General features: G+C 48.3%; 1 protein-coding gene across 1 annotated transcript in view; it reads right to left on the reverse strand.

Annotated features, from left to right (window-relative positions):
- LOC147733977 (adenosine deaminase 2-like) overlaps positions 1-18,385 on the reverse strand; it is a 525,029-nt gene that overhangs the window by 138,706 nt on the left and 367,938 nt on the right. The window lies entirely within an intron of this gene.

Here is an 18,385-nt window from a genome sequence, read left to right on the forward strand (position 1 = left end):
TCTCAGGCGAAAAAGAGGGTGTAAGGATGTGTACACTGTGGGATAGGACAGGACAGAGGCACACTTGTATGGAGTTAGGTAAATTCATTGTTCATTGCTGCAACAAATATAATTTTAAAGGATGTATGTCAGTACAACGCGATCTTTTAGATCGCGGTACTTGACATCGCAGGTTTTACAACGCAAGTCGTTACAACGACTTGCGTTGGAGGGCGCGGATTTCGGAATTTTTTAATTTTATGTTCCAACACCAGTCCCCGTAACAGTAGGGAAGGTGTTGGACTATAAAATTAAAACATTCCTTATCCCACAGCGCCATCCAGCGCAAGTCGTAGTAACGACTTGCGTTGTAACAGCTGCAGGGAAAAGGTCGTGCGGTGTAAACACCGCGTTGTAAACGACGTTCCCCAATTTTAAAGTAATGAAGCGTGATTTCCCCCTCTTAAATGGCACACATTTATTCTGTGTTGTTATTCTTTCCTTTGTGATGCTGCTATACGACCGGATCCCTCCTACAAACATTGTTCTACTGATAATATTAATGGCCCGATCAGGAGTCCCCAAAAGTATAGTTACCGGAAACGGGGGAGGGGGGCTTATTTAATTTATGAAGCCCTGCGTCACATATATGCCACCGCTGCAGCACTTTTTGTGATGCTGCGGCGGCGTAAATAATGCACCACGTTCCGCCATATTTATAAAGTCACACATCTAGGGAGATGCGTAGCTTTGTAAACCGCTGATCTACATACCTGCATCAGGTATAATTTATGCAGGGTGGGCGTTCCCCCACAAGAAAGGGTCGTAGGTGTGGCACAGTGAAATATATGAGATTTCACTGCGCCACTTCTAGGACGCCAATCCGTCAAAACCTTGCGCCTGCCTCATGTCAGACGTAATGATGACACAGGCCCTTTCCATGGGGTTTGCCCCATGAGAAAGGACACATTGCTGGAGTTGCGTCTTTTTTCAGACACACCCCAGCAAACGTCACTTTTGCGCCTACAGATACATCAGTAATACTGAGGTTTCTGTTACTTCTTGCTACATGATGCACCTTACTGTAGACGCAGTGTATCCATGGTGTTGCAAGGAGGGCGCACAGAGAAGTGTTCCATCGCTGCTTTGTTGCAGCGATGCAACACTTCTCATAAATAAGGCCTGGGTATTACAAATTGGCCCCTGAAGGGCAGATTTACAAGCCCCTAGCGACACTTTTGCGATGCAGTTGCATCACTTTTTATGACGCAGCGGCAGCGTAAACAATATGCCGAATTGCCACCCATTTACAACGTGATGAATCTAAGAACATCTGTCACGTTGTAAAGTCCTGCATCACATAATACCTTCATCAGGTATAATGTATGCAGGGTGGGCGTTCAGCCTCATAGATGTGACTCAGTGAAATCTACAAGATTTCACTGCTCCACTTCTAGAACTCCACTGCATCAAAACCTTACATCTGCTTGAAGCTGGCGTACGGAGTGACACAGTACAATAAGTATAGGCCTCCCATGCATTGCTGGAGTTTTGTCGTTCTTGCGTCATAACTCCAGCAAAGCGTGACTTTTACGCCAACAGATGCGTCAGAATTTCTGATGCATCTGTCAATCCTTGCGCCATGGTGCGCCGTATTGTAAATACAAGAACAAGAGTTGATGGACAGAATGCAGACCAATGTCATACATTCACCCCAGTACAGAGATCCATTCCAGTTTGAACCCAGCCATATGCAAATCAGTCATGGCTTTGCAGTTTGGGCTGGACTGTTCCCATGAGGCACAGGGTCAAGACTGATTTGCAAATGGCCATATCTGACCTGGGGTGGCTTGGTGAGCAAAATAACAATGGATTAAACCCAGATCTGTGACTGGGGGTGAATGTTTTGCCATTGTGCAACATTCCGTCCATCATATTGTGTGTTTTGCTGTTCACCCTATGTGGGAAGGGTATGCCCAGACGTGGGTCCTGTGCTCACTACGCCACTGGAGTCAAGCTACCCTGGCTGAAGACGGCTGATAGCCAGAAACCGATCCTAGGATACTTGATTCCGGTCCAGGGAAGACATGGCTTGGCAGTTCGGGCTGGACTGTTCCCATGAGGCACAGGGTCAAGACTGATTTGCATATGGCCATGTCTGAACTGGGGTGGCTTGGTGAGCAAAATAACGATGGATTAAACCCAGATCTGTGACCAGGGGTGAATGTATTGCCATTGTACAACATTCCGTTCATCATATTGTGTGTTGTATTGTAAATACAGCACATCTATAGTGGCATAAGGGTATCGCACAGAAACTGACACATCTATACAGATGCGTCACTTTCTTGTAAATCTGCCCGAGTCTCCACCGAGTGAGAAAGGGGAAATCAGTAAATTTGACACCCCCCACAGTTATATTTCCTTTTCTCTTGGGTTTCAACTGAAGATTTCAGTGCATGTTTTTTTTTTTTTAAAGACCTTTATTGTACCTGTGAAATCATACACAGCTTATGGCCTACAACCCCAGGGGCCGGCCGCAACACATTCACAAGCGTTCAATAGTTTCTGGATCACACAGCCCATGTGCCGACAACCCTGGGGTACGGCGGCGTTCCATTACCATGCGGGTACATAACTTGCAGGGTGATTACCAATCTGTAAAGGTCTAGTTTTTAATTTTATAAGATAAACAACGTAACTAAAGAAGGTACCACATTTAGGTCGTAAGGTAAACTAAGAGATGGGTGCACATCCCCCATCCCGTCTTGTAACCTGGAATGTCGTTTGTGTGTGAGTATTTCTAAGTCCCTGGGATCTGCTGATACCACGGTTCCTCGCAGTTGGTTCTTTCTGTGTATTATTCCATGAATTCTGAATAGCCTGCCCATCAGTCCCGCCCCCTACCTGACTTGAACTAGAAATGGGTCCAAAGGACGATACACTCGTCCCCTCCTCCACCGCTCCTCCTACTCGTCCTCCCCCTCCTCATCTGATGTCATTGGGTCGTCTTCCTGCATGGGTTCACAAATCTCCCCCCTGTACACGTTCCACAGGGTCCACATCTTGTTCCGTTTACGCGGACAGGCCCTGCTGACATATACTGCCCGCTCTGTTATCATCACTCTGTCCATGTTCGAACACCATTGTGCCAGTGTAGGGGTTTCTGCCGCTCCCCATTTCTGTGCTATATCGTGTTTTGCTATCATCATACCCAATGTGGACCACTGTTTGCCGTGTTTGGAAAGATCGTTCGGGTCCCAGACATTTAACAGGCATTTTCGTGGCTCAGGGACGAGGGACACCCCCCATGCCTGGGATATAGTGCGCATCATTTGTCTCCAGTACTCCTGGATGTGTGTACAGTCCCATATAGTGTGGAAGAACGTTCCCTCCTCCCCACAACCACAAAGACAATAGGGATGTTGTGCCCGCTGTATTAAGTGGAGTGTCGTTCTCGTGTAGTACACCCTGTGTAAAATCTTAAGCTGTACCAGCCGGAATTTTGCTGATATACCCACTTCCTTAGGTGACGCCAGTGTTTCGTTCCACTCAAACTCATCCATTTCTCCTAGGTCCACCTCCCATTTGTCTTTCAATTTTCCCATTGGGTCTGGCAAGTTATTAATCAATTTGCAGTAGATGAGAGACGTAGCGAGTTCTGGCATGTAATCCGTGAGGAGGCGATCTTCGAGTGAAGATGCCTCTGGGACCTCCGCCTCCTCCGAGATGGCGGTAAGCAGAGCGTACCGGATCTGTATATACCGGAACGATTCCCTGGGTCCGAGCTCGTATTGTTGTCACAGTTGCGCAAAGGGGATCACCGTTCCTTTTTCCCACAGATCCCCCACTGTGGATATTCCTATGCTGTCCCAGTGTGAAAAGCCCTTGCAGCGTCTCAGGTTGCCTAGTGCCCTGGTGTCCCATAATGGGGGGAGCTTCGTGATTCGCCCCTTCCACCCTAGTGCCGCCTGTGCCGTGTGCCACAGCGTTGTAGTAAGTCTTGTGGGTCCTACAAATTTATGCACTAAGCGTCGGTCGTAGAGAGGTGCCAGTATGCTGTTAGTGCCCAATTGTGTTCTTTCAGCCCTATATGCCGGGTCCTCTTGGGGGGCATGCAGCCATTGGTTGATGGGCTTTAGCTGTGCCGCCCAATAGTACAGCTGCAAGTTCGGTAACGCAATCCCTCCATCGTACCATCCCCTGTGTATTTTAGCTTGAGCAATGCACGCCGGGCGGTTGCTCCACATGAGACTAGACACTAATGCTGCCACCTGCCTGAAGTACCCCGGCACCACCGGAAATGGTGTGTTTTCCAGGATATATAGGAAGCGTGGCAGCGGTATCATTTTATAAAGAGCCGCTTTGCCCAGCAGCGTCAAGGGCAGCGCCGCCCAGAACTTCACATCCTGCTTTAGCCTCTCCAATGGCGCTGCTAGATTTTTCTCGAAGAATTCCTTTGGATCCATGGTGACATGGATACCCAGGTATTTAAAGGATGACCCTGCTGTTCGCAGGGGACAGTCATCGCTCAGAACCGGGGCCGGGCCCTGCATAACATATAGTTCCGACTTTGTCCAATTCAAGGTGTATCCTGATACTTTCCCTTGTTCGTCACAAAGGGCCAAAAACGCCGGAATGCTATTTTCCGGCTCTGTCAGGTACACTATATGCATATAATGATAGGCGGTCTTCCCCCCCTTCCGCCCAGGCGATTCCTTTCAACAGTGGAGTCGTGCGTATCAGGGTTGCCAATGGTTCCAATGCAATCGCAAAGAGCAGCGGTGACAGGGGGCATCCCTATCGTGTACCTCGTTTCAGAGGGAATGCTCGAGAAATGTGGCCATTCGCCACTACCTGCTCTGCTGGTGTAGTGTAAAGTAACCGGATCCAAGCAATGAAGTTGGGCCCGAATCCCAGGGGAACCAGGACTTCGAAAAGATATTCCCATTCCACCACGTCGAATGCCATCTTTGTGTCAAGTGCCAGTATGACCGCCGGTTCCGAGAGCGACTCCGCCCCCGCCAGTACGCCATGCACCCTGCGTAGATTCAGAGCTGTGTTCCTATGTGGCATGAATCCTGACTGATCTGGGTGTATGAGGTGTGGGAGGTGTGCAGTTAGCCGAGTAGCTAGGAGTTTAGCAAAGATTTTAACCTCGGCGTTGAGGAGTGATATAGGGCGGTATGATGTGCATTCCTCTGATGGCTTCCCAGGCTTTGGGATCGCGATGATAGTCGCGGTCCTTTGATCGAACGGAAGTTCGGCCACCGCCAAGCTTTCCGTATACATAGCTAATAGGGGCCCGTTGAGTCTCTCCGATGATGCCTGGTACCACTCTATTGGAACGCCATTCGGTCCCTGTGCCTTGCCGGGCTTTACTGCATGTATGGCCATTTGTATTTCCTCCGCAGTGATGTCTGCCTCTAGTTCCTCCACCGCATCTGGTGTCAATGTCGAAGTAGGAATGTTACTTAACGACACGCGGGCCATGTCTGCCGACACTACCCTAGCGGGGGTGTATACTCCTTCGAAGTAGTCAGCCACGGCTTCCACTATCTCCTCGGGGCTTGTATGCATCCTCCCCTCCCCGTCTCTCACTTGTTGTATACCTCTGGCGCTTCCCCCTCTCTTATCCAGCCAGGCCAACATTTTACCTGCCTTATCTCCTATGTCGTAAATCCTATGCGTTGTCTCCGCTATCTGACCAGCCGTCTGATGTCGCAAGTGCTCAGTATACTGCTGCTGTCTCAGGAGAAGAGTCTGAGACGTGTCCGGTGCAGGGTTCGCTGCATGTGCCACTGTTGCGTCTTGCAGAGCCAATTCAAACTCAGACAACTCAAGTGTCTTCTCTCGCTTGTAGCCTGCAATTGATGTTATAGTTTGTCCTCTCAGAATCGCTTTGTACGCCTCCCATAATGTAGCGGAGGACTGTACCGAAGCAGTGTTTTCAGCAAAGTAATGCGCGGTCGTTGTTTTGAGCGCCTTTCTAATCTTCGGGACCTTGAGATAAGATGCGTGTATGGGAAAGATTCTTCTAGGCGATTTCTCTTGGGTGGATAACACTAATGTGACCGGAGAGTGATCTGATATCCCCCTGGGTTGGATTTCAATGGTATCTACGTGTTGCAGGCCGTCACCCAGTGCCAGGAAGTAGTCGATCCGAGATAAACTGTTATGTACAGTGGAGTGGAAAGTGTATTGTCTCCCCGTGGGGTGCGTATGCCTCCATATGTCAACAAAACCCATGGCGTTCAGGAATCTTTTGAAATGTGATGGACCATCTGCCTGAGTCACAGCTGGGAACCTGTCCACCAGGGAGTCTATTGTGGCATTAAAGTCCCCTCCTAGCACTATAGCCCCCTCAGGTAGGGTCAGAAGAAAGTCGCTTAGCGCTGCAAGTGTGACTGTGTGTAGTGCTGGGGGAATGTATACCGATACCACATTAAGGAGCCTCCCCTCCCATTGTCCTTGTAGAGCCGCAAAACACCCCTGTTCATCTATCTTAGTGCTCAATGTTATAAACCGTGAAGACTTCTTAACTAAAATGCCTGTGCCTTGAACCCGATGTGAATTCCGAATGGACCGCCATCTTGTACCCCCTCCTGTCAAGAGCCTTGGACGCACCGCCAGAAAGATGTGTCTCCTGTAGGAGCACCAGGTCCGGACGCTGCCTCTTCACCGCATTCATCACCAACCCACGTTTTATCTTGTCGCCCAGTCCTCTCACATTCCATGACATGAGCCAGAGAGGTGCAGTCCGAGACCTTAATGTCTCACCCTCAGGTGTGTGTAATTGTGAGTCGTGCATGTTCATCTTATACCTAAAACTGTGCCAACTAATCCTCGTTATCGGATTGCGATGTCCATCCCAGTAACCAAAGAGGTGTGTGAGCATAGTAACATCATGTGACCTGACTTGTGGACCTTCAATACCTTCAGAAACCGCTTGCCTAGCCCTATCCTGCTTGACACACCTAACCGAAAAACCTACCCCCCGAACTCCCCCTCCCTGCCTCCCTGCTTAACGGGCCCAAAACTGTCCGCCCCCCCAACTTAGCAGAGTGCTTTACCCTTCCCATCAACAATGTACTTGCTTGCTGGGGTGAAGCATTCCCGGAGCAGGCGGCTTCCCTGCCCTCTTCGGGGTCTCCCAGTCCAGTGTCCAAGCGTGAGCCCTCCGATCTATTCGCCATTAAGTCACACACCAGGGTATATTGATGACTCATGCATCAGCATCTTCCTCTACTTCAGAAAGTTCCTGAGTTGGTGATTTGACCGTCCCATCTCTGCCCGATATCTGTGATCCTGCTCGGCTGTCTCCCCGTTGGTGCCCATTTTTCCTGTTGGATCGGCGGGGCTTCCCAGCCTACCTCTTTCCGTCCAGCCAGTCGCGGGCCGCCTCCGGCGTGTCAAAGAACCACACTTTGTTGTCTGCTACGACTCTTAGTCGGGCCGGATACAGCATTGAGTCGTTTAGTTCCTTTGCTCTCAACTCCTTCTTTACTTCAAAGAAAGTTCTCCTTCGACGCGAGACCTCTGCAGTGTAGTCCGGGAAAAAGGCGAGCGTCGAGTTCTGAATTTGGAGCGGCGTCACCACTCTCGCCGCCTGTAGAATGGCGTCTCGATCTCGAAAGTTAAAGAGTCTCACCAATATCGGTCTGGGGGGGGCTCCTGGTTTGGGCTTTCCGCCGGGGACTCTGTGCGCCCTTTCCACCGAGAAAAACTGTGAGAGTCCTTTTGGTTGCAACTGTGTCTTTATCAGTTCTTCAACATAGAGGTCCATGGCGCGGGTTCCCTCCGATTCTGGAACCCCAAGAATCTGCACGTTGTTCCTCCGTGAGCACAATCTTGATCGTCCAGCTTTTCCCTGAGTGTTTTGTTTTCGGCCTCAACACGCACCATCGCTGTTTGTAGTTCCGAGACGTCCTTCACCAAGGATTTCGTGACCACCTTGACCTGTTTCACTCTTTCCGCCATTTTGTGAAAGTCTGCACGTAACAGCGTGACCTCCGTGGCCGTGGACCCCACTGTTGCTTGCACTTGGGCCAGGGTTCTCATCACGTCCTCAAGTGTTGCTTTCTTGGGCCCCTCCCCCTCCTGCGTTTTCCCGGTGGATGTACGCGGTTCCGTTAGTTGAGAGTTGTGTTTGTCAAATGCATATTTATCCAGCCTGGATTGTGTAGAGCTGTTTTTTGAGCCTCTGCCTGCCATATTGCCTACAGGCAGTGATTCCTCGCCGTTGCCCTTCTTACGTGTTCCCGGTTGCGCCTCTCCTGAGCTGTTCCTATGAAGTGTTATGTCCCTGGCGCTCCGTCTCCTCTCTGATTTGCGGCTATTCGGGCTCCCTGCTGTAGGACGTGTTATTGTGGGTGGCCGAAGTCGCAGGTTTTGCTCAGCCGATAGTAGCGTCTGCACCCCTCTGCATGCACCAAATAAAGGCCTCCGAGTCCTCCTCTACCGCCTTCGTGTCGTTGGCGCTGCTGTCTCGCAGGGCTATCTTCCTACACCTCGTTCCGGCTGCCTATGGTGAGTGCAGGCCCTCCAACTTTGTCCGGCGTCTACTTCTCTCTCCTCTCTTCTTAGGGTCCCTGCCTCGCTTCTCACCGCGAGTCCAATGTCCGCCTGCATGTGACCATCAGCCCCACACGTGTTCCTCAAGTAGAAAGTCAATACCAAAATGTCTTATGATAGCGCCGGTGCAGTGCGGGCAAATTGAGATACCCGGGCCTTTGCTTGCCAGTCAGTGGTGTAATAGGTGCAGTGCTAGCGGGTGGAGGCAATTGGGCCCCCGTGCGCCTACCGTTTTAGCGTAGTGAGGATCTGGCACGTTGCCGGCTGTATGTATTGCGACTTATATAGCGCACGTATCACCCGAAGGCATCAAGGCGCTTGCCTTGGGAACCCGTCCTGGCTTTTCCCTGTGAGATAACCCCTACTGGGCATCCCCAAGGTGAAAGCCAGGCATCCCGCAGCGGGTGGGCTGCCGTAGTGGATATTAAGCAGCTATTGCCCAGAGTTGCAGCGTGGGACCCATGATTAGAATAGGCACCGAGGCAAGAATTATCGAGTCCGTGGACATTTTTGGGTTCAGGACCCTGCCGCGTCAGGAATTGAACCCTGGTCCCGGGTCAGACCTCTGCATCAGGGTCTGCCGCTCTAATCAGTGAGCCACACTTCTCCATGGCTAATAGGGCAAACAGGATCTTCTCTCGCCGTTCTTTGATGTTGCACGGTTAACTTGGGCAAACTGGAGTTAATAGGACCTTGTGCGCCGTGCAATAGTGTGATGGGACCCACTGCCGCCAGAAAGTGCACTGCCTGTTTTGGCTTCAGGTCTCTACGCTTCAAGGTCCGGCCAGGAGCTTCATTAAACTGACCTGTCCCCCCTCCGTCGGAGCCAGGTGCCCAATTCTATTTCGCAGGTGCCGCTGTTATGTGAAGCGCTATTGGACCGGCTGCTGGGTATTCCGTCTCCCGGTCGGGAGCTTACCGGCTTCCTGCGTGTCACTGCGGGGAGGCGAGCTTAATTGCGTGTCTCCAAAACTGCGCTCCCGGTGTCGGTCCCGATTGCTAGATTGGTGGTGAGGGAGGAACCTAAATAAATCCCTCTGTCATGAGAATGCATTTGGTATAGATTGTTATGCTGCAAAAACACACAGATATCATATGGCTTGTAGCCCTTGTGTTATGCCTTTGGTAGTCCACGCTGCATGTCCAGCAGATGCATCTGTACTTCTGCGCTGAATCCTGAGACCCTCAACCAGGCTGATCTTCCAAGTAGCAGAGTGCTACTGATCTACACAGGAGCAGCATCAGCACCATCCAGAGGAAAACTGCATCAATGCATTGAGATGCTCTTTAAATTCTGTCTCCCCCACGTGTTGTTTGAGTGATTCTGGGATATGGCCTGTGAAGCACCACTATGACAAGCCTTGGCAGCCTCTTAAGGTACCCTAGGGCCATCGGCATCCAACTTGCTGTCTTTGTCAGGATTGGGAGTCTGTGTGGTGCTATGAGGCAATTCAATTAAAAAATATATATTATTTTGACCATTGGCCTTTAAACAGTACACAAATGTATGTCCATTATAGAATATACAATTTCTAATTCCTTTTAAATCATTTAATTTTTTTAAATTACATAAATAACATTCAAATTCATCTTATAAAAACGTACAAAATCTACCCATTAAAATATGCATTCAAGTGAAATATCAAATGTGGTCCCAGAGATTAAATAAAACATCAAAGATACTGAAGCCCAGATGTACGACCATATTTTGCGGTTGCAAACGGGAAATCGGGAATCTGCAAATTGGTCTGCCCCATGTCCAAACCTTATTTTGTAAGTCGTTAACTAACAAGGATTTGCGACTTGCTATTTAGGAAGGGGCATGACATGGGCATCCCTTCCTAATAGTGAGTCTCACTTAAATGTATGATTGTTTTGCAAAACACTCACAATTTGCCACGTACTTCAAGGAGCTGGTAAGCCACTCGTTAACGGGATGGGGTCACGTTTTTCTTTGAGGAAAACAGGCTGCATTTTAAAAAAAATGCTTTATTTAAAAAGCAGTCACAGACATGGTGGTCTGCTGACACAGCAGACCGCCATCCTTGTGAGTGCTAGCCATTCCTAATGGGGTCACAAATTGCACCTGCCTCATGAATATTAATGATGCAGGAATTCCCATTAGGAATCTCTTTCAGTGTCCGAGACACAGCTGTTCATTACATTTTGTGAGTTGCACATTGCGAGTCGCAAAGAGACGCAATTTGAGACTTGCGAATTGTAAGGGTCGTACATCTGGTCCTAAAACGCAGTCATCACATTTCTGACTGCCCTCATGAACCTCCCAAGGGCACATGCTATATCCAAATAATGCATGACAGTTAACAATTCTGCCGCTTGCCCACAGGTCTTAATCCCATATTTAAAAAATATTGGGCTTTAAAACTGTCTCGGCATGTTTTCTAACCTTGAAACAGTCCAGAAGAATGTGCAACATATCACAATTAGTGTTTAAGCCACAAGTACAGTTTGCTCTGTAATTCATCTTTTTTGATTTTACCATATCATTTATCTTACCGGGGTTGAGTCCAATCTTTACTCTCAATAATTCACTACTTAGCAGCTGATTAGGTAAGCATACGGAAAACTGTTATTCCACCAGGAGTTTAACATAAATTGTACCAATTTTTCCCACTTAAATAGTGATAGTTGCATTCATGGAATAGGTCTTGCGCTTATGCTTTTAGATTACTCTTTGAGGTTTCAATTTGTAGGTTCTGTGCGTTGCAGAATTTCGTTCATATCTTTACAGACAGTCCCTAAATTGATCCTAAAACTTTTTGCCTATTTTACTTTACTTTGCACAATTTCATTTTGGCACCACTGAGAAACATTCTGTACGGGAGGATGGGCAAGATGGCCTCCGCGTGAGATGGTTGCACAGCAGCTCCCTGACCTTGGATGCAATGTAGCAATGCAGGAAGGAAGGCATGATGAAGTAAATGCACAAACCCCATGGGAAAAAGAATCAAAGTATTGATGGGAACCTTCCTTACAGTTCTGTCCTGGTCCCAATCAGTGTTGGCCTGTCATCTACCACGCGGAGCTGGTTTGGTCACTACAGCATCTGTGGAAGGCACTGGTGAGCAGCTAGGAGCATGGAGGCTGCCCAGGCTGTCAGGGGTACCAGAGGCTGTATCCTCGGAGAGAGATGGGACCGAAGTTCCCCGTCGGGGGAGGCGCAAAAGGGAAGTTACAGAGTGGTTTGACGGCAGCTCCCTCGCTGAAACTGGGGATGCGGCTGGACCCCCACGGAGGCGCCGGAGCTGGAATGGGCACCACTAACCAGACAAAAGTAGGCAGCAGGAAGCAGCCAGCAGAGAGCTCCGTGACCCAGACGGAGGCCACAGAGGAGATGAAGGGCAAAGGCGGGGCTCCACTCCGGCAGCGTTCAAACGAGTCCTCGGTCTTGGAAATGCCGAGAGCCGCCACAGGAGGGAGTCGAAACACAGATCAGCAAGTGCAGCCACAAGACGATCAAGAACCGCAGGAAAAAGGAAGCCAAGTAGAGAGCAGCAATGTCAATGCAGGGGCACTGCAATTTATCAGACAGGACCAGATAAAAGGAAAGAGGTAACTGTGCCCCATCCTCATTCTATTAGGTCTGCGGGCTATCCTCCATGGCAGATGTAGCAGCGGATAGATGAGCCTAGAGGAATGGATATTTTGCTCAATGCCTGGCATGGAACTGTGCAGCCAAAAAAACAGACACCTGCCTCAAACCATAGCGAACAGGACACTTATGCCAATGACTGGTTCTTTTGCCTATCACTATGTGAATCTAGTGAGGATGGGAATATATCCGACACAGACAAAAATTACCCAACTGCCACAATGTGCAGGATGTCTAAAAGGGTAGGGTGATCTAACCCACATAAAAAAGATTTAAAATGGGAGTATTCAGGGGCAGAGTTGCTCTGTAGCACCACAACACCGCCCCCTCAAGACAATGCCACTACCCCTACAGATAGGGAGAGGCACGAGGCAGGGATGTTCCCTTTCCCCTATATTATATGTGCTGGTAGCCGAGCCGTTTGCCTGCGCTCTGCGCGAATACCACAGTCATAGGGTCATCCGATTCCCCACATATAACTTGATCGTGTCCACGTACGCGGACGATAACCTCTTATATATCAGAGATACGGAGGTGCACTTGTCGGTGGTGCTCCGCGAAGTGGTCTTATTTAGCTTTCTCTCGGGCATCCATGTTAACTGGAAGAAGTCCCTTATGTTACCGCTCATGCCTGCAACACGGCCCTTTGACCTGGAATACCCCATTCAATGGACTACGGGCGCGGTACGGTACTTGGGGATCCGAATCCGTAGTCTTACGGAGCATTATGGAAAGGCCGTCTCGAAACAAGAGAAGGATGCCGAAAAATGGATTGCTCTTCCACTGTCGCTGCTGGGGCGGATCTCGCTGATGAAAATGATTGTGCTGCCGCGTTTTTTGTTTTTATTTAGCAATATTCCAATGGTGTTATCCAGCCACTTCTTCCGACAGCTACAATCGTTAATGGTTCGGCTGGCATGGGCGGGGAAACAGCCTAGAGTTGCATGGAAAATACTGGTGCGTCGGTACGCGACGGGTGGTCTGAATGCCCCTGATCTGGAGCTTTATTATCGCGCGGCACAAAGTGCACACGCTTACCACTGGATACATGGCCCAGTGGATATCCCACACATTTGTATTGAATTGATAGTGTCGGACCCGACGCCCTAGCCAGCGCTGTTGTCCAAACCTCGAGACTGAAGGACGGGTCTCCTCGAATCCCTGAATGCAGTCACTCATGCGTGGCACCACATGATGGACACCCAAGTGTGCAGTTTACTATACGCCCCTAAGGCGCCCATGGCTTGGCACACCTGGCTGTCCTCATGTAGGGATAAGGGGGTTGTAGAAGCTCTGAGAGGGCTGCATATACATACCATGGGTGACCTGTTCGCTGAGGGCACAGCCCGCAGCTTGAGTGAGATTGAGATAGAGGACAGTTCCCATTCCCTGCTATCGCGCTTCCAGTTCCACAGAGTGAGACAAGCTCTCAGGGTCCTGCTAGGAGAAGATATGGAGGAACCCACGGTAGTTAGAGCTTTCAACTACATTATCAATGCTAAGGCCCCATCTAAACTAATTACCAACTTGTACCGCATTGTTCTCTCTGAGAGGACGGCGGAATACGCCAAGCCAAGGCTAGCGTGGCAGGCTGCCTTACGAATAGACCTAGGGGAAGAGACATGGCAGTACTGCTGTACGAGTACGAGAAGGATATCTCGGAATGGCCGCCATAGGCTGCTGCACTTTAAATATATAAACAGAACTTACTACACCCCTGAAAGATTACATAGATACGGATTGAGGGACAGCCCTAATTGTGAGAGATGTGGGGATCAATTTCCTGACTTTTTTCACGTAACTTGGTCTTGCCCGGATATCCTAATGTTTTGGCACTCAGAGTACAAAGAAGTAAACGAGATCACGCAGCTGTCATTGACTCCTGACCCATTATTAGCCATACTGGGCTATTCCAAGCCCCTACGCTCGATGCACGGGAGACTGGTCGATATGGCCTTCCTACTTGCTAGAAGATGTGTTGCTCACAACTGGATGCGAGGCCCGGCCCCTACACTAGCACAGTGGTCCAGGGAATTTACGTATTGCAGTACGCAGACATAGCTCTATAGCGACTTACTGCCTCCTCGTAATAGGCCCAAAAACCTTTGGTTCCTGTTTCTTGATAGACGTTATGCGCGCGCCTCTGCGGAGGCTGAGGACGCAAATAGCCCAATGAATGGAGGTGCCCTGACTGGGACAGTGGACGCCAATTTACAGACTGACTAACACTGACTCACCACAGGCTGGGAGGCGGAATGGTCTCTGGTGGAGTGGCCAACAGGTGCCCCCCTGGACGGAGGGGAGGTTGTCAGCTCATTCGTAATAACTGGGTTCCCCGATGCATAGCATCGCGGCCTGGAACTTTTGTAATGTACAAGTGATGCTTTTTACCTATGTATTCCTAACATTGTTTTTATGAACACAGTCTGTACATCTACTGTTGGCATTGAATGCCAATGATTGTGATGGTTGTTTATTTTTTTTTTAAATACCCAAAAAATAAATTTAAAAAAATAAATAAAAAAAGACAATGCCACTACCCCTGCAGCACCCCCAACCCTAGATACCATCCTACAATGTATGGACAGTAGGTAGGCACAGACTGCTATGCGGAAACTTCAAGGGGCGGTAAGGAAAGTGGCAAAGACTTGCAGAGCAATTGGAGAACCCTAGACAACTCTTGAAACCAGAACAGGGGCTCCGGAGAGCAACTTGACTGATACGCGAATTCAAACCTGAGGCAGAGTTGGTTGAAATACAGTCGAAGTTGGAGAACCAGGAAAATGGGCAGCACCGCAATAATCTGCGGGTTCTGAGAGTTCCATAGGGTAAAGAAGGATTGGATGTCTGGATATATATGGTAGAAATGTTGGCTAAAGCATTCCTCGATTTGGAAGGCTGGAACTGGACGCTGGAAGTACAGAGGGCACATTAGGTGCCATTAAATTAAGGCAACCAGTTAGGCCAGACACGAATCCCCGCACCTTTCTTATTTACTTTGTCAATTTCCTTTTGCGGCAGACCATTTATGAGAAGGCTATGCCAGAGGCAAAGCGGAATGGGGACATTTCTTCTTTTTTGTTAGGCTAGATTCCTGCCATTTTACAGTGGAGAGAAGCAGGAGTTTGCACAAGGTGATCAAGCCCTTCCAAGATAAGGGGAGGACAAGCTTTTTTGTTAAATCCAGCCCGCCTTAAAGTAATCAAACCTGGATCTTTACTTCAGAAGTTAAGGCCAAGGAGTACCTAGAGGAATGGGGGCCAAACCCTTAAACAGGTTTTAGTAGCATAGGGGGCGTATACGAACCTCAAAACTACTAGGGAAAGGTAGGATATTTACTATTCATGCCTTGCAGGAAGTTAGCCTTCTCCCATACTTTCTCCTTCTTGTCCTTTTCTTGGCAGTACTGTCTGGACTGGGCTTTCCTTTGTATTACGCTGCCACAAAATATTGGAGGGGGTATTGGTCAGGTATCAGCACTCATCACCACAGAATGAGATCAGTCTGGGTGCCTATCAGCATGGGATAGGGTAGGGGAGGGCCACTGTGGAGAAGGGACGGTCAGAGTGGGGGGGACATGGTGGGGGGAAGGGAAACATGGGTGTTGGGCATGGGGGAAGTGGGGATGAAATTGGAGAGAGTGCAAACCAAAGCTTGAAGGAAAAAATCTAATCAGGAAGGGGGGGGAAAGGGAGAGGACGTATAATGACAAGTGATTTGTATTATGTAAATGGGTCAAATAAGTGTATGTTCGATCAATGTGGGGTGTCTAAATGATAAGATGAAACGAATTAGGGTCGCAGAAGCTTTAAGAATGCAGAGAACTGACATAATATGCCAGCAAGAAACACATATTCCTTTGGGGAGAAGGGACACCCTAACGATTAAAAGATACACTCTTGCTGCATGCTCCACACAATGCTCCACAATAAGGGGGGTAGCGATTCATGTAAGGAATGGAATCCGCCCTGGTAAACGCATGTTGGAGGATAAATGGGGATGATGGGCTAATCGTGTCGCTACCCGTAGGACTGACAGTCTGCACTATATATGGGTCAAACCAGGATGATCCAAAAATATTTAACGACCTAGAAATTGAGTTGGCATCATGGCTAGGCCCACTAGTAGTTTGCGGGGATATGAATATTAATTATGATAATTATAAGGAGACCAAACACAAAAATACTTGGGAAGAAAGCCACAAGTGTATAAGGCTCTGTCCGCCTTAATGGCTAGTCATGACCTGGCTGATGTATGGGCCGTTAAATATCCTACTGACCCAGGGTATACGTATTTTTCATGCCCTCATAAAAAGTATGTCAGGTTGGATTACTTTTTGGCCTACTCCTCCATGCTCATGGTGGTAGGAATCAAGAAGCTACCTAAATTATTGTCCGACTCAATCTAAATAGACATTTGACAGAGCACTACTTACTGATAAGCTATATGTGCAACATACTAAGCAGTGGGTGGTATAATATTTTGAGATGAACCGGTATAGTTCATCACATGGCATGGTCTGGGATAACTTCAAGGCAGGTCTGCGGGGAGAAATAATTAGTTTTGTAGGAAAAGCTAGGAAACAAGAAAAAGAGGAAATCAATGGTCTGATAGAAAGACTGGGGGTGTTAGAAAAACATATAGAACTATGAGTACGGGGAGTCGGTAGGTGAGCTGCTGGCGCTACGTACTAAACAGAGGGCCGCCAGGAATAATATGACTGGGGTCAAAGTAAAGAATAGGTGACAAGTCACAGATTTCAAAGAGATTATTAAGGTTTTTGAAAGAGTCTATCAAAACCTATATCGGCATGACAATCTTGATCCTATAACTTTTGATGTGACTGAAAGAATTATGGGGGATCAACGGAGGGTCGATGAGGAAACAAGGCAGGAGTTGGAAAGGGACATAAAAATTGAAGAGGCCCTATTGGCCCTACACTCTATGGCTTCAGGGAAAGTGGCAGGTCCTGATATAATCCCTCTGGAACTCTACAAGGCAAATCAGGTAGAGATTGCACCCCTACTTCTGGACTCGTTTCTTGGAGTGCAATCTACAGGGGACCCACCAGAATCCTGTCAGGGAGCAGTCATAGCCCATCTTGTCTCACCATGGCAACATGGGTTTACACCAGGAAGAGGCACCACTGACCATATCAGGTGTACCATTGCCTTATTTGACATAACAGAAGTAACAGGAGAGAAGATGGCTATGATCCTCATGGATGAAGAGAAGGCATTTGACAGAGTTTCTTGGCATTATTTCCTAGCGCAGAAAGGGGTTGGCCCAAGCCTCATAACGGCTATACGGGCAATGTATTTTAGACCTTATGCAAGATTGCAAATTATGAACCAGGAGTCAAGCCGTATCGAGGTAGCCAGGGGGACAAGACAGGGCTGTCCCTGCTCTCCAATTTTATTTGCCCTATATATCGACCTATTCATGCAACAAATCCTCCAAGACCAGACAATTAAACCAACCTGCAAAAATGGATTTGACATCGCTATAATGACCACAGATAATACATGTGATAATACAAATACAGAAGCTGGCTGGGGAGTATGGCCGGAAGTCAGGCTACCTATTGAATGCGGGGAAAATGCAGTTTGTCTGTAATTTCAATACCCCCTGTGAGGATGCCCGAAGACAAGATGCAGCAGTTTACCTTGGGATCAAGGTTAGCAGTAGGGTTAGCTCCATTTGGAAACGAAATTTGGCCCCCATGATAAACAAGATTTGCACTGAGCTAAGGTACATGGATAGGCTTCATCTTTCAATAATTGGAAAGTGTCAATTACTTAAAATAGTAAACTTTCCCGAGATATTATATCTGTTTAGATATGTCCCTCTCGAAATCGAAGCCCAACTCCTAAAGAAACTGGATTCAATTTTCAGTAACTTCATCTGGAGATATAAAAAAAAAATCTGGCGATCACTTAAATTGCTAACATTAGCGCAAGAACGCGGAGGATGGGCAGCCCCTAATTTAGGATTTTATTATAACGCAGCTTTTTTGTAGCAGATGGAGGTACTATTATCACTGGGAAATGGTGATGCGACTACCAGGAATCAAGAGGTTAGCAGGGATATCCCCTCCATACATGTCAAGTCAAGTCAAGTCATAGGATTTGTATAGCGCACTACATACCCAGAGGGTTTCAAGGCGCTTAGGAAGGGGAGGAGGATTACTTGTCAAATATCCACGTTTTAAGTTGCTTT

The sequence above is a fragment of the Lissotriton vulgaris genome, chromosome 1_2 (genome assembly GCF_964263255.1).
Source record: "Lissotriton vulgaris chromosome 1_2, aLisVul1.2, whole genome shotgun sequence".
NCBI lineage: Eukaryota > Metazoa > Chordata > Amphibia > Caudata > Salamandridae > Lissotriton > Lissotriton vulgaris.